The sequence below is a fragment of the Bos taurus genome, chromosome 8, assembly GCF_002263795.3.
Source record: "Bos taurus isolate L1 Dominette 01449 registration number 42190680 breed Hereford chromosome 8, ARS-UCD2.0, whole genome shotgun sequence".
Classification (NCBI taxonomy): domain Eukaryota; kingdom Metazoa; phylum Chordata; class Mammalia; order Artiodactyla; family Bovidae; genus Bos; species Bos taurus.
In genome coordinates, this window is record NC_037335.1 from 13936364 (window position 1) to 13950338 (window position 13975).

Consider the following 13975-nt stretch of genomic DNA (forward strand, 5'->3'; position numbering starts at 1 on the left):
TGGTTGTGGTTCCTGGATTCTAAAGTGCAGGCTCAATGGTTGTGGCCCACAGGCTTAGTTGCTGCACGGCATGTTGGATCTTCCTAGACCAGGGATGGAACCCATGTCTCCTGCACTGGCAGGCAGGTTCTTCACCATCAGGGAAGCCCTGCCTTGTTTCCCGCCGCGCCCCACCCCCCCCCCCCCCCCCCCCCCCGCCGAGTGCTTTTTACAAGTTCCCTTAAGAAATCAACTTCTAGGCTCTAAGGAATTCAAGCCACATGGAGAGACCACATGGGAACTGAAGTCTGAGTTATCCCAGCCTGAGCACAGATACGTATTGGTTAAGAAGCCTTCATATTGTCTCAGGCCCCATTCATTTGTGTCACCCGAGTTGTAGTTCTTCCAGCTGAGGCTTTGGCATTATGGAGCAGAGGTAAGCCACTCTATCGTGCCCTGTCTGAATTTCTTGCAAGAATTCAGAAACTTAATAAAATGAGCTTTGTGTTAAGCCACAAAGTTTGGAACTATTTGTAACAGATAGTAAAGCATTAGAAAGTTACAATTGATTAAAAAAATTTTTTTCAACAGTTTTACCATCCGTATTTGATATTATGCTCATTCAGTGGAGGATTATTCCAAGAGTGTCTTGAAACTAATAATTGACAAATGAAGCTAAAGTGCAACAGAAAATAACCACATGGGGTGTCAAGAAGGAAAAACTAGAATTGACAAAAATATAGTTGAACCACAGGAATATATAGATTAAGGATTTAGAGGAGTAGTGCACGCTGTCTTCAGATATGTGAAGGGCTGTCATGTGGAAGATGGATTAAACTTGTACTGTAGAACTCTAGAGAGCAGAACTAATACCTCACATTGGTAGGTACAGGGAAACAGATTTTACACTTATTGAGAGGAAGTAATTTTCAGTTATCAGAGCAGGATATTTGTGAACTGGTTCTGGAGGTAGTAAACTTCTGTAATCTTTGAGGCAAGCCTGGACAGATCAATGACGGTGAATTTCTAGAGAAAATTATTGTTTTGTGGATAACATTAAAGTAGTCATTCTATTTCCAACAATAATGTTGTATAAAAGTCTATGATATAGCCTATATTTTTATAGTAACCTATTTCAAAATTTAGGTTTTTGGGACAGAAGACAAAAGAAGCTTTCATACAGGATTTCTCTGATTTGCACTTTCAAGACCAACAAATACTTAGTAATTATTCAGTACTCAATAACAAATTTAGAAAAAGAAATGTGTTGAATAGATTAGGGAAATATCTATTGTACCTATTCATAAAGGTGTAAGTGACCCTAACACACACAGAAGTCGCTCAGTCGTGTCCGACTCTTTGCGACCCCATGGATTGTAGCCCACCATGCTCCTCGGTCCATGGGATTTTCCAGGCATGCATACTAGAGTGGGTTGCCGTTTCCTTCTCCAAGTGACCCTAAGGTCAGTGTTATTTTACTTTATATATAATTCCATATTATAGTGCAGGAGACCTGGGTTGGGAAGATCCACTGGAGAAGGGAGTGGCTACCCACTCCAGTATTCTGGCTTGGAAAATTCCATGGACTATTCCATGGGGTCACAAAGTGTCACACGACTGAGCAACTTTCACTTTCACTTTCCATTTTACAAATATAGTCATATAAGCATTCTCTTGTATGTATTGTCTCATTCTTCCAAAGATTTGATGGAGCCTCCATGAATATATACAACACAGTGAAACAAGAAGGTAAAAGTAGAATCTGAGTGATTTAGATGAAAAATGGATAAGAAATACAAGAAAGTTAATAATAACATCTTTTTTTTTTTTTTTTTACTAATTATAAGTAAATAGAAATGTAGGGTAATAGTGATCAAAAGAAAATTTACATCATAATTATTATCACTTTATTATCTATATTATTATTATCTTTGAAGTGGCTGTCCATTGATCATTTATTCTTATATCATAATTCTAAGCATGTATTATACATTATCTCATTGAATCTTCAATCAATTTTATGAAAAAGGAAACTGAGATCTAGAGAAGAGTATACCATTCTTCAGAGAAGGCAATGGCACCCCACTCCAGTACTCTTGCCTGGAAAATCCCATGGACAGAGGAGCCTGGTAGGCTGAAGTCTATGGGGTCGCTAAGAGTTGGATATGACTGAGCTACTTCACTTTCACTTTTCACTTTCATGCATTGGAGAAGGAAATGGCAACCCACTCCAGTGTTCTTGCCTGGAGAATCCCAGGGACGGGGGAGCCTGGTGGGCTGCCATCTATGGGGTCACACAGAGTTGGACACGACTGAAACGACTTAGCATACCATTCTTAGGGCTACCCAGTTTCAATGAATTAATTGGGAATTGAAATCAGATCTTTTATAATAACTGAGGTCAGTTTATAAGGTTATACAGTCTGTTGTTATAGCTGAGATCTGTACTCTTTACGGTTGAGATTTTTGGTATGAAAAGGAAATGGATGCTATATCTATTATAAGGCTTCCAAAGACCTTCCCTACTTTAGTTCACGTTTTCTGAAATTCCAAGGTTAGATACTTTAGATCTTGATTCAACATAGAACATGAATATTCTTTGTGTGTCTGCAAGTAACATTGAGAGGGATGAGCTAATACATATAGACTTAACAATTTAAAAAACAGCCAAAAGGTGATTACTGAGGAGTTGTCAAAAGAAGTCATGAAATTCGAGAAGAAAGTAAGGCTGCCTAGGACAGATATCACCTATTTAATATTACCTCCTACATAAAAGACACACAGTTCACCTTTCAAGGAGGTGAGGAATACAGGATTGTTCACTTTCATTTGGAAAACGTTCATCTTTGGGGCTAACAAATTGGCAAAAATGTTATCTACACAGTAAGTAGGTAAATTTGTGTCTTTATGAAAGGTGGATATTATTGGAAAAAAGAAGAGACAAACATAGCTGATATTGAGATAAATATTTTTAACTTGTAGAAAAAGTCAAGGTAAATAGAACTTTTCTAAATTTAAGGTGGGAATTGATCAAGTCTTCTTTATAGTATTTCAGGGAAAGCATGTGCAGACATTTAAACAAGAGGTAAGAACGTCAGATGGGGATGCTGGAGCTAGAGAAAGAAAGAAATCATTTGTAATATTTTGCTTTTGCTTTAGAGTTTTATAAACTATTTTATATTGTTCACAGCAAAATTCTTTTACCTGGAAAGAAATGAGAGTAAATCATATGCTTTTGTTAGTTTGGAATGACACTACTGAAACCAGAAATTTTGTATGAGGATTGCTAACAGTTTATATAAGGGTGAGGATTCATGAGGTTCAAGCTATTAGATTGAGTCCGAAATGGTACATGGAAGGAAGGTCTTTATGTGATTTGCGTAATGCACGGAGTTCAAATTCAACTGCATTTGATGTTCAAATACTGTAACTTAAATGATATTTTGGATATTTTTCATAGTCTAGGCAAATAATCCCCTGCATTACAAATTCATTATGAAATCCATAATAGTTTAAAATTTGAAGAACTAAATGTTCTAAATGTCTCTACCTAATAAAGGAACTAAGATTCAAAAGCATTTATTCAGATATATTTATACTTGTTTCTCTTGTCAGCCCCCTCATTTTTTTTCTTTACTGCATCTTTTATAAAACTGGTCTATATCTACTTTTATAGGTATAATTTTTAGGAGGTCACAACTTAATATTTACTCTGGTACCTCCACCAGTAAGAATAACTCAGATTTACTTAAATTACTACCAGGCACTGATATCTGCTCTTCATTCCTCATAAACAGTTCTGTAAGTATTTGCTATTGACCTATACCATACTGGAGATGAGAAAATTAAATGAAATTATAAATAATAAAAATGTTAGCAATTAAATTGGCTTTGGAAAGATTGTTTCTGTTAAATGAATTGACAGGTCTAAATTGCCAGATTCAGCTACACTTTTCTCAATATAGAAAAATGCAAAGCTACACATAATGAGACCCTTAATTTTTAAGTATTGAGAGAGTATTTTGAGATTGATCATCTATTTCTTAGATGGAAAATAGTTTGTAATTATGATTTTTAGAGAATTACGTACAGGCCCTGAGGTCTTTTATCAGCAGATGATTATAAATATTATCATTAGTATTTAGAACATATCACATATATTTCACTAAATTATTGTCATCCTTTATTGTTCAGTCGCTAAGTCATATCTGACTCTTTGCAACCCCATAGACTGCAGCACGTCTGGCTTCCCTGTTCTTCACTATCTGCTGGAGTTTATTCACACTCATGTCCATTAAGTTGGCGATGCCATCCAACCATCTCATGGATTAACTGGTTTGATCTCCTTGAAGTCCAAGGAACTCTTATGAATCTTCTTCAGCACCACAATTTGAAAGCATTAATTTTCGGCACTCAGCCTTCTTTATGGTCCGACTCTAACATCTGTATATGACTACTGGAAAAACAATAGCTTTGACTAGGTGGACCTTTGTCAGCAAAGTGATGTCTCTGCTTTTTAATATGCTGTCTAAGTTTGTCATAGCTCTTTTTCCAAGGAACAAGTGTCTTTTAATTTCATGGCTGCAGTCACCATCTACTGTGATTTTGGAGCCCAAGAAAATAAAATCTGTCACTATTTCTACTTTTTCTTCATCTGTTTACCATGAAGTGATGGAATTGGATGCCATGATCTTAGTTTTTTTAATGCTGATTTTCAAACCAGCATTTTCATTCTCCTCTTTCACCCTCATCATGATGCTGTTTAGTTCCTCTTCACTTTCTGCTATTACAGTGGTATCATATGGTGGTATCATTTCATATCTGAGGTTAATGATACTTCTCCTGGCAATCTTGATTCCAACTTGTATTTCATTCAGCCTAGCATTTCACCTGATGTACTCTGCAAATAAGCAGGGTGACAATATACAGCCTTGACATACTCTTTTCCCAATTTTGAACCAGTCCATTGTTCTACCCTCAGTTCTGTTTCTTCTTGACCTGAATGCAGGTTTTTCAGGAGGTAAGTGAGGTGGTCTGGTGTTCCCATCTCTTTAAGAATTTTCCACAAGTGTTTGTGATCCACACAGTCAAATTTCCAAGCTTGTTGTGATCCACATAGCCAATGGCTTTGGCGTAGTCAGTGAAGCAAAAGTAGATTTTTTTTTTTTAACTCTCTTGCTTTTTCTATGATCCAGTGGATGTTGGCAACTTGACCTCTGATTCCTCAGTCTTTCCTAAATCTAGCTTGTACAACTGGTTGAGCATAACCTTGCTAGCATGTAAAACGAGTGCATTGGCAACCTTAAATCTTCACAAAAACTTTTGACTAAAGAACATGTAAGTAAATGAAAAGGAAAAATATACCATTAGTATATCCATCATTCAGTGGATAAGCTAAAAATAATCCTTGGGAATCCTAGGTATAATTTAGTGTAACCATTCATTTACCACAACAGTAACTACTAAGACTTTATCCAAGTTTATCAATGGGTGTTAAGTGTACTCCCTATTAGGTCTTCCCAAATTTCTAGAGATCTCACAGTTGAGTGTAGAATATTTTAAGTACTTGATAGACCATTTTCCCTTCTTGTCCTGGTCTCAGAATCCATTTATCTTCATTGAAGGTTTACTGTAGATGATAGAAACAGTTAATATTTATTGTTAATAATGGATCTGGTAAAATACAAAATATTTTATTTGTAATTACTATTTAATCTTCACAAAAGTCAGAAAATACTACAAAAGCAGCATTATAATGCCATCTTTGCTTTGTAGAAGTTATATAATTTGCCAGTAGCCAGTGAAAGGAGACAGTGCTTTCTTTGATTCTATGGCCCATGCAGCTTCCTGGTCGTGGTGTTATAACAATTGTTTAGCTTTTTGATTTCCATTTAGTCCCCTTGAGAATAAATTTCTCCCATGTTAGTAATGATTCCTGTGGCCTCTCCTTGCCTCAGTTTTGCAATAGCACTGTCTAGTGTATCCCTGCCTGTGAAAGTCTTGAAGCATTTCGCTTACTAAGCAAAAAATGAATTAACCACACTCCAAAAATCTTAGAACCAAGGGCAATGGCACCCCACTCCAGTACTCTTGCCTGGAAAATCCCATGGACGGAGGAGCCTGGTAGGCTGCAGTCCATGGGATCGCTAAGAGTCGGACACGACTGAGCACTTCACTTTCACTTTTCACTTTCATGCATTGGAGAAGGACATGGCAACCCACTCCAGTGTTCTTGCCTGGAGAATCCCAGGGACGGGGGAGCCTGGTGGGCTGCCGTCTATGGGGTCGCACAGAGTCGGACACGGCTGAAGTAACTTAGCAGCAGCAGTGGCAGCAGCAGAGTGCTCAGATAATATGCAACATAGCATTAAGCCTGGGACCATGTGTTTTATTTCCATAAATGATGATTCAAAATCTGCAAGCTGTGTATTTAGACAAAAGTAATGTTTTCCAAACTGACAGCAGCTGTAATGGAAATAATAATAAATGCACCATTTCCGAATGTGCTGGCACTGTTCCAGTGGAAGATAGGGTGGAATAAAACTGTTTCTTGTCACATCTTCTATGAATAAAATATCACAACTTCAAAACAGTCTTCTTATTCTGTATTTTGTAAATGTGGCAAAAATGTATCTTTTTTCAGAAGTAGAGAAATGTGAAAGGAAAACCTTTTTGAAAAGGGATTATATTTCTTGTTTAGATTGTGATGGAGAAATAGATACTGGTAAATATACACCTAGTAATTATTTTTCATATGTTAAATGCAGTTTTGAAATAAAAATTGTTTGTAGAGCAAGTAGACCATGGGTGTTTAGGTCCATTGTCTTTGCTAGGACTTTCCTGGGGTTTAGTGGCTTGCCCTTGAATGCAGGGAGTTCAGGTTCGATCTCTGTTTGGGGAGCTAAGATCTCACATGCCTCATGGCCAAAAAAAAAAAACAAAAAAAAAAACGTGAAACAGAAGCAGAATTGTAACCAATTCAATACAATTTTAATAAATGGTCCACATCAAAAAGTTTAAAAAAACAAACCACAGAAAATCTACATATCTTACCTAGCTTTCAATAGGCTTCAAAAATTAACTATTGCAATTTACCTTCTATATTTTCATTTTTCACTTCCTTCAAGCAAATAAATGTAATATATAAAAACAATTTTATAGAAAGCTACAGTATACAAAACCCTAACATTGCACTAGTGCATGTACAACCTACCTGTAAATGTTTATTCCCTTAAGCTTTTTTGTTTGTTTTTTAAACATATTCTGATTAGTATTGCTTTGGTTTTTACCTGGATATAAGGTAATTACATTTACCTTATATTAATTGTGTATACATATGTTATACAAGGTAATGGTCTATATTACTTGAGAGAGAATGTGTGTGTGTAGAATATTTAAATCTAGGATTACATTTTGGAAGTCATCCTAGTGCTATTCAGTTCAGTTGCTCAGTCATGTCTGACTCTTTGCAACACAATGAATTGCAGCACACCAGGCCTCCCTGTCCATCACCAACTCCCGGAGTTCACTCAAACTCATGTCCATCAAGTCGGTGATGCCATCCAGCCATCTCATCCTCTGTTGTCACCTTCTCCTCCTGCCCCCAATCCCTCCCAGCATCAGAGTCTCTTCCAATGTGTCAACTCTTCACATGAGGTGGCCAAAGTACTAGAGTTTCAGCTTCAGCATCAGTCCTTCCAATGAACATCCAGAACTGATCTCCTTTAGGATGGACTGGTTCAATCTGCTTGCAGTCCAAGGGACTCTCAAGAGTCTTCTCCAACACCACCTTTCAAAAGCATCAGTTCTTCAGCGCTCAGCTTTCTTCACAGTCCAACTCTCACATCCATACATGACTACCGGAAAAACCATAGACTTGAATAGATAGAACTTTGTGGGCAAAGTAATGTTTCTGCTTTTGAATATGCTGTCTACATTGGTCATAACTTTCCTTCCAAGGAGTAAGCATCTTTTAATTTCATGGCTGCAATCACCATCTGCAGTGATTTTGGAGCCCAGAAAAATAAAGTCTGATACTGTTTCCACTGTTTCCCCATCTATTTCCCATGAAGTGATGGGACCAGATGCCATGGTCTTAGTTTTCTGAATGTTGAGTTTTAAGCCAACTTTTTCACTGTCCTCTTTCAATTTCATCAAGAGGCTCTTTGGTTTCTCTTCATTTTCTGCCATAAGGGTGGTGTCATCTGCATATCTGAGGTTATTGATATTTCTCCTGGCAATCTTGATTCCAGCTTGTGCTTCTTCCAGCCCAGCGTTTCTCATGATGTACTCTGCATATAAGTTAGATAAGCAGAGTGACAATTTACAGCCTTGACGTACTCCTTTTCCAATTTGGAACCAGTCTCTTGTTCCATGTCCCGTTCTAACTGTTGTTTCCTGACCTGCATATAGGTTTCTCAAGAGGCCAGTCAGGTGGTCTGGTATTCTCATCTCCTGAAGAATTTTCCAGTTTGTTGTGATCCACACAGTCAAAGGCTTTGGCATAGTCAATAAAGCAGAAATAGATGTTTTTCTGGAACTCTCTTGCTTTTTCGATGATCCAACGAATGTTGGCAATTTGATCTCTGGTTCCTCTGCCTTTTCTAAAACCAGCTTGAACATCAGGAAGTTCACAGTTCACATATTGCTGAAGCCTGGCTTGGAGAATTTTGAGCATTACTTTACTAGCGTGTGAGATGAGTGCAATTGTGTGGTAGTTTGAGCATTCTTTGGCATTGTCTTTCTTTGGGATTGGAATGAAAACTGACCTTTTCCAGTCCTGTGGCCACTGCTGAATTTTCCAAATTTGCTGCCATATTGAGTGCAGCACTTTAACAGCATCATCTTTCAGGATTTGGAATAGCTCAACTGGAATTCCATCACCTCCCCTAGCTTTGTTCTAGTGATGCTTTCTAAGGCCCACTTGACTTCACATTCCAGGATGTCTGGCTCTAGGTCAGTGATCACACCATGGTGATTATCTGGGTCGTGAAGATCATTTTTGTACAGTTCTTCTGTGTATTCTTGCCACCTCTTGTTAATATCTTCTGCTTCTGTTAGGTCCATACCATTTCTGTCCTTTATCGAGCCCATCTTTGCATGAAATATTCCTTTGGTATCTCTAATTTTCTTGAAGAGATCTCGAGTCTTTCCCATTCTGTTGTTTTCCTCTATTTCTTGCATTGATTGCTGAGGAAGGCTTTCTTATCTCTTCTTTGTATTCTTTGGAACTCTGCATTCAGATGCTTATATCTTTCCCTTTCTCCTTTGCTTTTAGCTTCTCTTCTTTTCACAGCTATTTTTAAGGCCTCCCCAGACAGCCATTTTGTTTTTTTGCATTTCTTTTCCATGTGCTATTACATATCTGCATTTCAATAAAGTATTTATAAAGTTGCCCAGTTTTCTTGTTACAGCTCTTACTGTAACTTCCTTGTCTTATTGTCACTTGATTTCTTCTTGAACTCTGTTGAAATAATTATTTTTAATTAATTTCTTATTGGTCAGATCTAATTGCCTCTCATTTTTTGTTTTTTATTTTGAGATCATTCTATCAAGTCTCCACTTGAAACTGACCTCCAGTAACCTCCACACCACTGCCAATTTCTATTTTATTTCCCCTGAGTACCTGCTCCATACTTCTTCAATGATGCTATTTCCAATTTTAATTTTAGGCACTTTCTTTTAATTTGCAAATATTTGGGGAGTTGTCAGGCTCTTTCTTGAATTCAAGAAACATTTATGTGCTACTGATTCTTCCATAGCCACACCAACCACCCTCCTAAATCCTTACATAATGTCTCTTACCCTCAGTCTACCTGGATATTAGCTGTACCGCAAAACAGTTGTGGCCTTTCCATGCATCCTCCATTATAGAAAGTATAGGAAAACTGAGGTTGCACAAGATAGTGTTCTTAAATGACCGTGACTAAATATTTTAGCATTGTTAATTTTATAGAAGCATATGATCCTCTACATACATGTACGATACACCTGGTATAGGAAAAGATCTGTGGAAATAAAAATCCGGAAACTTAATTTGCTTTATCTTATGCCTCTGCCTCTCCTTTTCTTTTTTTAAAGTTTATTTCATTCCAGTATAGTTGATTTACTAAATTGTATTAATTTATGTTGTATAGCAAAGTGATTCAGTTACATATATATATATATATTTTTTTTTAATATGTGTACTTTCTTTATATTCTTTTCCACTTTATACTGTAGGATGCTGAATATAGTTCCCTGTGCTATACAATAGGACCTTATTGTTTGTCCATTCTACATATAATATTTTATATCTGCCAATCCCAAATTCCCAATTCATCCCTTCCCCATGCCCTTTCCCCTTAGCAACCACAAGTCCTCTATATCTTTGAGTCTGTTTCTGTTTTGTTAATAAGTTCATTTGTATCATATAATAGATTTCACATATCAGCGACATCATACAATATTTGTTTCTTTATACTTCACATAGCACGATATAATATCTGTATTCACCCAAAACACTGCAAATGGCATTATTTCATTTTTTATGGCTGGGTAATATTCCATTGTGTTATTAGTAATTTTCAATGTATTATAAATTCATACTGTATCTTCTTTATCCATTCATCTGTCAATGCATATTTAAGTTATTTCCATGTGCTGACTGTTTAAAATAGTGCTGCTATGAATGTTGGAGAGCATATATCTTTTTGAATTATGATTTACTCGAGTTACATGCCCAGGAGCGGATTGAAGGATCATATTGTAGCTCTATTTTTAGATTTTAAAGGAACCTCCATATTGTTTTCCACAGAGGCTGTAACTGATTTACATTCCACCAATAGTGTAGGAGAGTTCTTTTTTCTCTATACCCTCTCCAGCATTTACTTGCAGACTTTTTAATGATGGCCATTCTGACTGGTGTAAGGGGGTACCTCACCATAGTTTTGATGTTCATTTCTCAATAATTAGCAATTATGCCCTTTTCATGTGCCTATTGGCCATATGTATGTCTTCTTTACAGAAATATTTATATAGGTCTTGTATTCGTATTTTGATTGGGTAATTTAGGGGTTTTTATTTTGTTTGTTATTAAACTGTATATTTGTATATTTTGGAAATTTACCTCTCCTTTTCTAGTCCATGTTCTACATTTCAGCCATATTATACTGCACATATATTATTAATAATAATTTGCTCTTTACTCCCACAATTCAAATAATAACATGCAAACAGTGAAGCACTGGAGGCAAGGCCCTTAAACTTATATTTTAATTACTTTCTCAAATTTTCTCATAATCCAGACAAAAATTCCCTACTCAGTTTTTAAAATTAAGGAGATTGTCCATGACACAGCTACAACTTAGCTTCATTGTTGGACTAAAGTGATTCACACTGCTTTTTTATTTACAGGTAAATAAAAAAGTGGCAGTCTTTCTAATGCCATGTTCAATGATGCTGCACTTTATACTATTTGTATATAGTTAGGAATATAAATCAAAACATTATTTTGTATATCTGACTATTACATATATATCAGCATACCATATATACTCTCATTTGGGAAAATTCATATTAAATTACTAGTGTGTGAAGGGCAATTCAAGCCACATATTGCTTAGACAAAATGCAGTTTTCTTGCAGCATGTTAAAATTCATTTTTAGAGCCCATTGTCAGATACAGCTTAATGCAACATTCATTTTATATGACCAGGGTGTTCATTTCCTTTTTTGGTTTTTTAGATATTGCCTCTTTTATCAGTAGACTGTCTCCTTTTCATCTGAAGGTGATTATCAACAGTTTATGTTAATTTATTTCAAGAGGAAAGGGAAAATGTCTATGGGAATTATTTCTTGAGCTTCACTCAAATTTGAATATATTTAATTCAAGTATGTATTATTGAATTAATTGCTCTGGCCAGGAGGTTAAGATTTCACTGATTAGATTATGGCTGAGTCCTCTCACCTACCTCCTGGTATAGTCGAGCTGCTGCTGCTGCTAAGTCGCTTCAGTTGTGTCCGACTCTGTGAGACCCCATAGATGGCAGCCCACCAGGCTCCCCCATCCCTGGGATGAGCTTCCAACAAAAGGTAGACTTTCTAATAGGAAGGGAGTTTGGGGGAGAGTAGATATATATATATATGGCTGAGTTGCTCTACTGTACACCTGAAACTATCATTATTAATCATCTGTACTACAATATAAAATAGTTTTTTTTTAAAAGACCTTTTAGAAGGAGGTGGTTTTCAAATGAATAAATTCAGCTATATCAAATATAATTACATTCATGTGTTTCCTACTTTATGACACATACATATAAAAATGTAGTGAGAGTTTAGATGTAAGTATATATTCAATGATTCTATTGTTATCTGTGTTTCAATTCTGAAATATTATTAAGACTTTATTGGGTGTAGCTTAAAGATCTTCCTCATATATAGTGTGGAAGAATTTTACTTACCAATATTAGAAGTCATGTAGACACTGTTACTCAAAAGGAAAAATCAATAAAAGAACATAATGTCATTTCCCTTCTCTCAAATAGCATAGTCCTCTACCTGGATTTGGAGAAGGCAGTGGCACCCCACTCCAATACTCTTGCCTGTAGAATCTCATGGACAGGGGAGCCTGGTGGGCTGCAGTCCATGGGGTCGCTAAGAGTCAGACATCACTGAGCGACTTCACTTTCACTTTTCACTTTCATGCATTGGAGGAGGAAATGGCAACCCATTCCAATGTTCTTACCTGGAGAATCCCAGGGATGGTGGAGCCTGGTGGGCTGCTGTCTATGGGGTCGCACAGAGTTGGACACGACTGAAGCGACTTAGCAGCAGCAGCTACCTGGATTTGAGGTTAGAGAAATGGCTGAGACACTCAGTTTCATAAATCTGCTTAATGAGGTGAAGAATGGAGGAAAAAGTCAGATTCACACAGTGAGAAATCATTCCAAATTGTAATTTCATCATGAGTTACAGATGTGATAAAATTCATTGTGCAATTTTTAATATGTCAAAGAGAGCTTTAAAGTATTTTGGACTATAGGGTCAGTAAAAATGTCTTCTACAAAGTGGCCTCACACTCCCACATTTGTATTGTATGTTGCATAGTATTTGAAGATGAATCTATTTAAATGCAAATATACAATCACAAAGCAGTGAAACCAAATTATATGCAAACAAAGCTACTTGAAGAAATTGAGTAGTTAAGCATTTTCAATCAAATTTAAAGGCAGATTTGTTTCCTTTCAAAAACACTACTTAGCAACGTTTAAACATGCCTTTTCCAAATTTGTTATTGCCTTACACCATCTAATATGCCTATAACATTATAGCCATATTTTGAAGAAGTCCCCATGCATTTGTCAAGTTTGTATTCCAGACTCATTCTCTAGCAGTCGAAAGAATTTATTCACATAATTTTCAACGATGCTAAATAGTGAAACGGAAATAATTCTGGGAACTAAAAGATATACCAATTGGCATGTGTAGATATATCAATTTATGTAGAAGGTGCATTGTTTTGCCCAATGGTATAGTATGTTAAATGAGATAAAAATCATGTCAGTGAAAAAATAATAAAAGTAAGATCAGTATTTAGAGTTATGAGGTGATAAAAATATGTAAAAAACAGATTTCTAATATCACCAGTTATTGAAATAAAGAGTATCAAAAGTATATTAAATGAATAAGAATACAAAGATTACCCCTGAGCCAACAAATTAGAGAAGATATTTGATCAAGTCATGATGGCCTTAAAAAGATATTGACTAGTTAGCTAGAGTCAAGCTGTCCCTGAATTGAAGTATGCTACGTAAATATTTATAGAATAATTCAGTGGAAAGTTAGTAATAATAGTGATGGTGATGAACATTTATTTTGAAATACATGCAATTGGGAGCTTTGTAGGAAATTTTTAACTGAATTTCTTGGATGTGGGGTTATTCAGGCTAATTATTTCTCCTTGAATGAGTTTTGCAATTGCTGTCTTTCAAAGAAGCTGTCCGTTTCATCTACG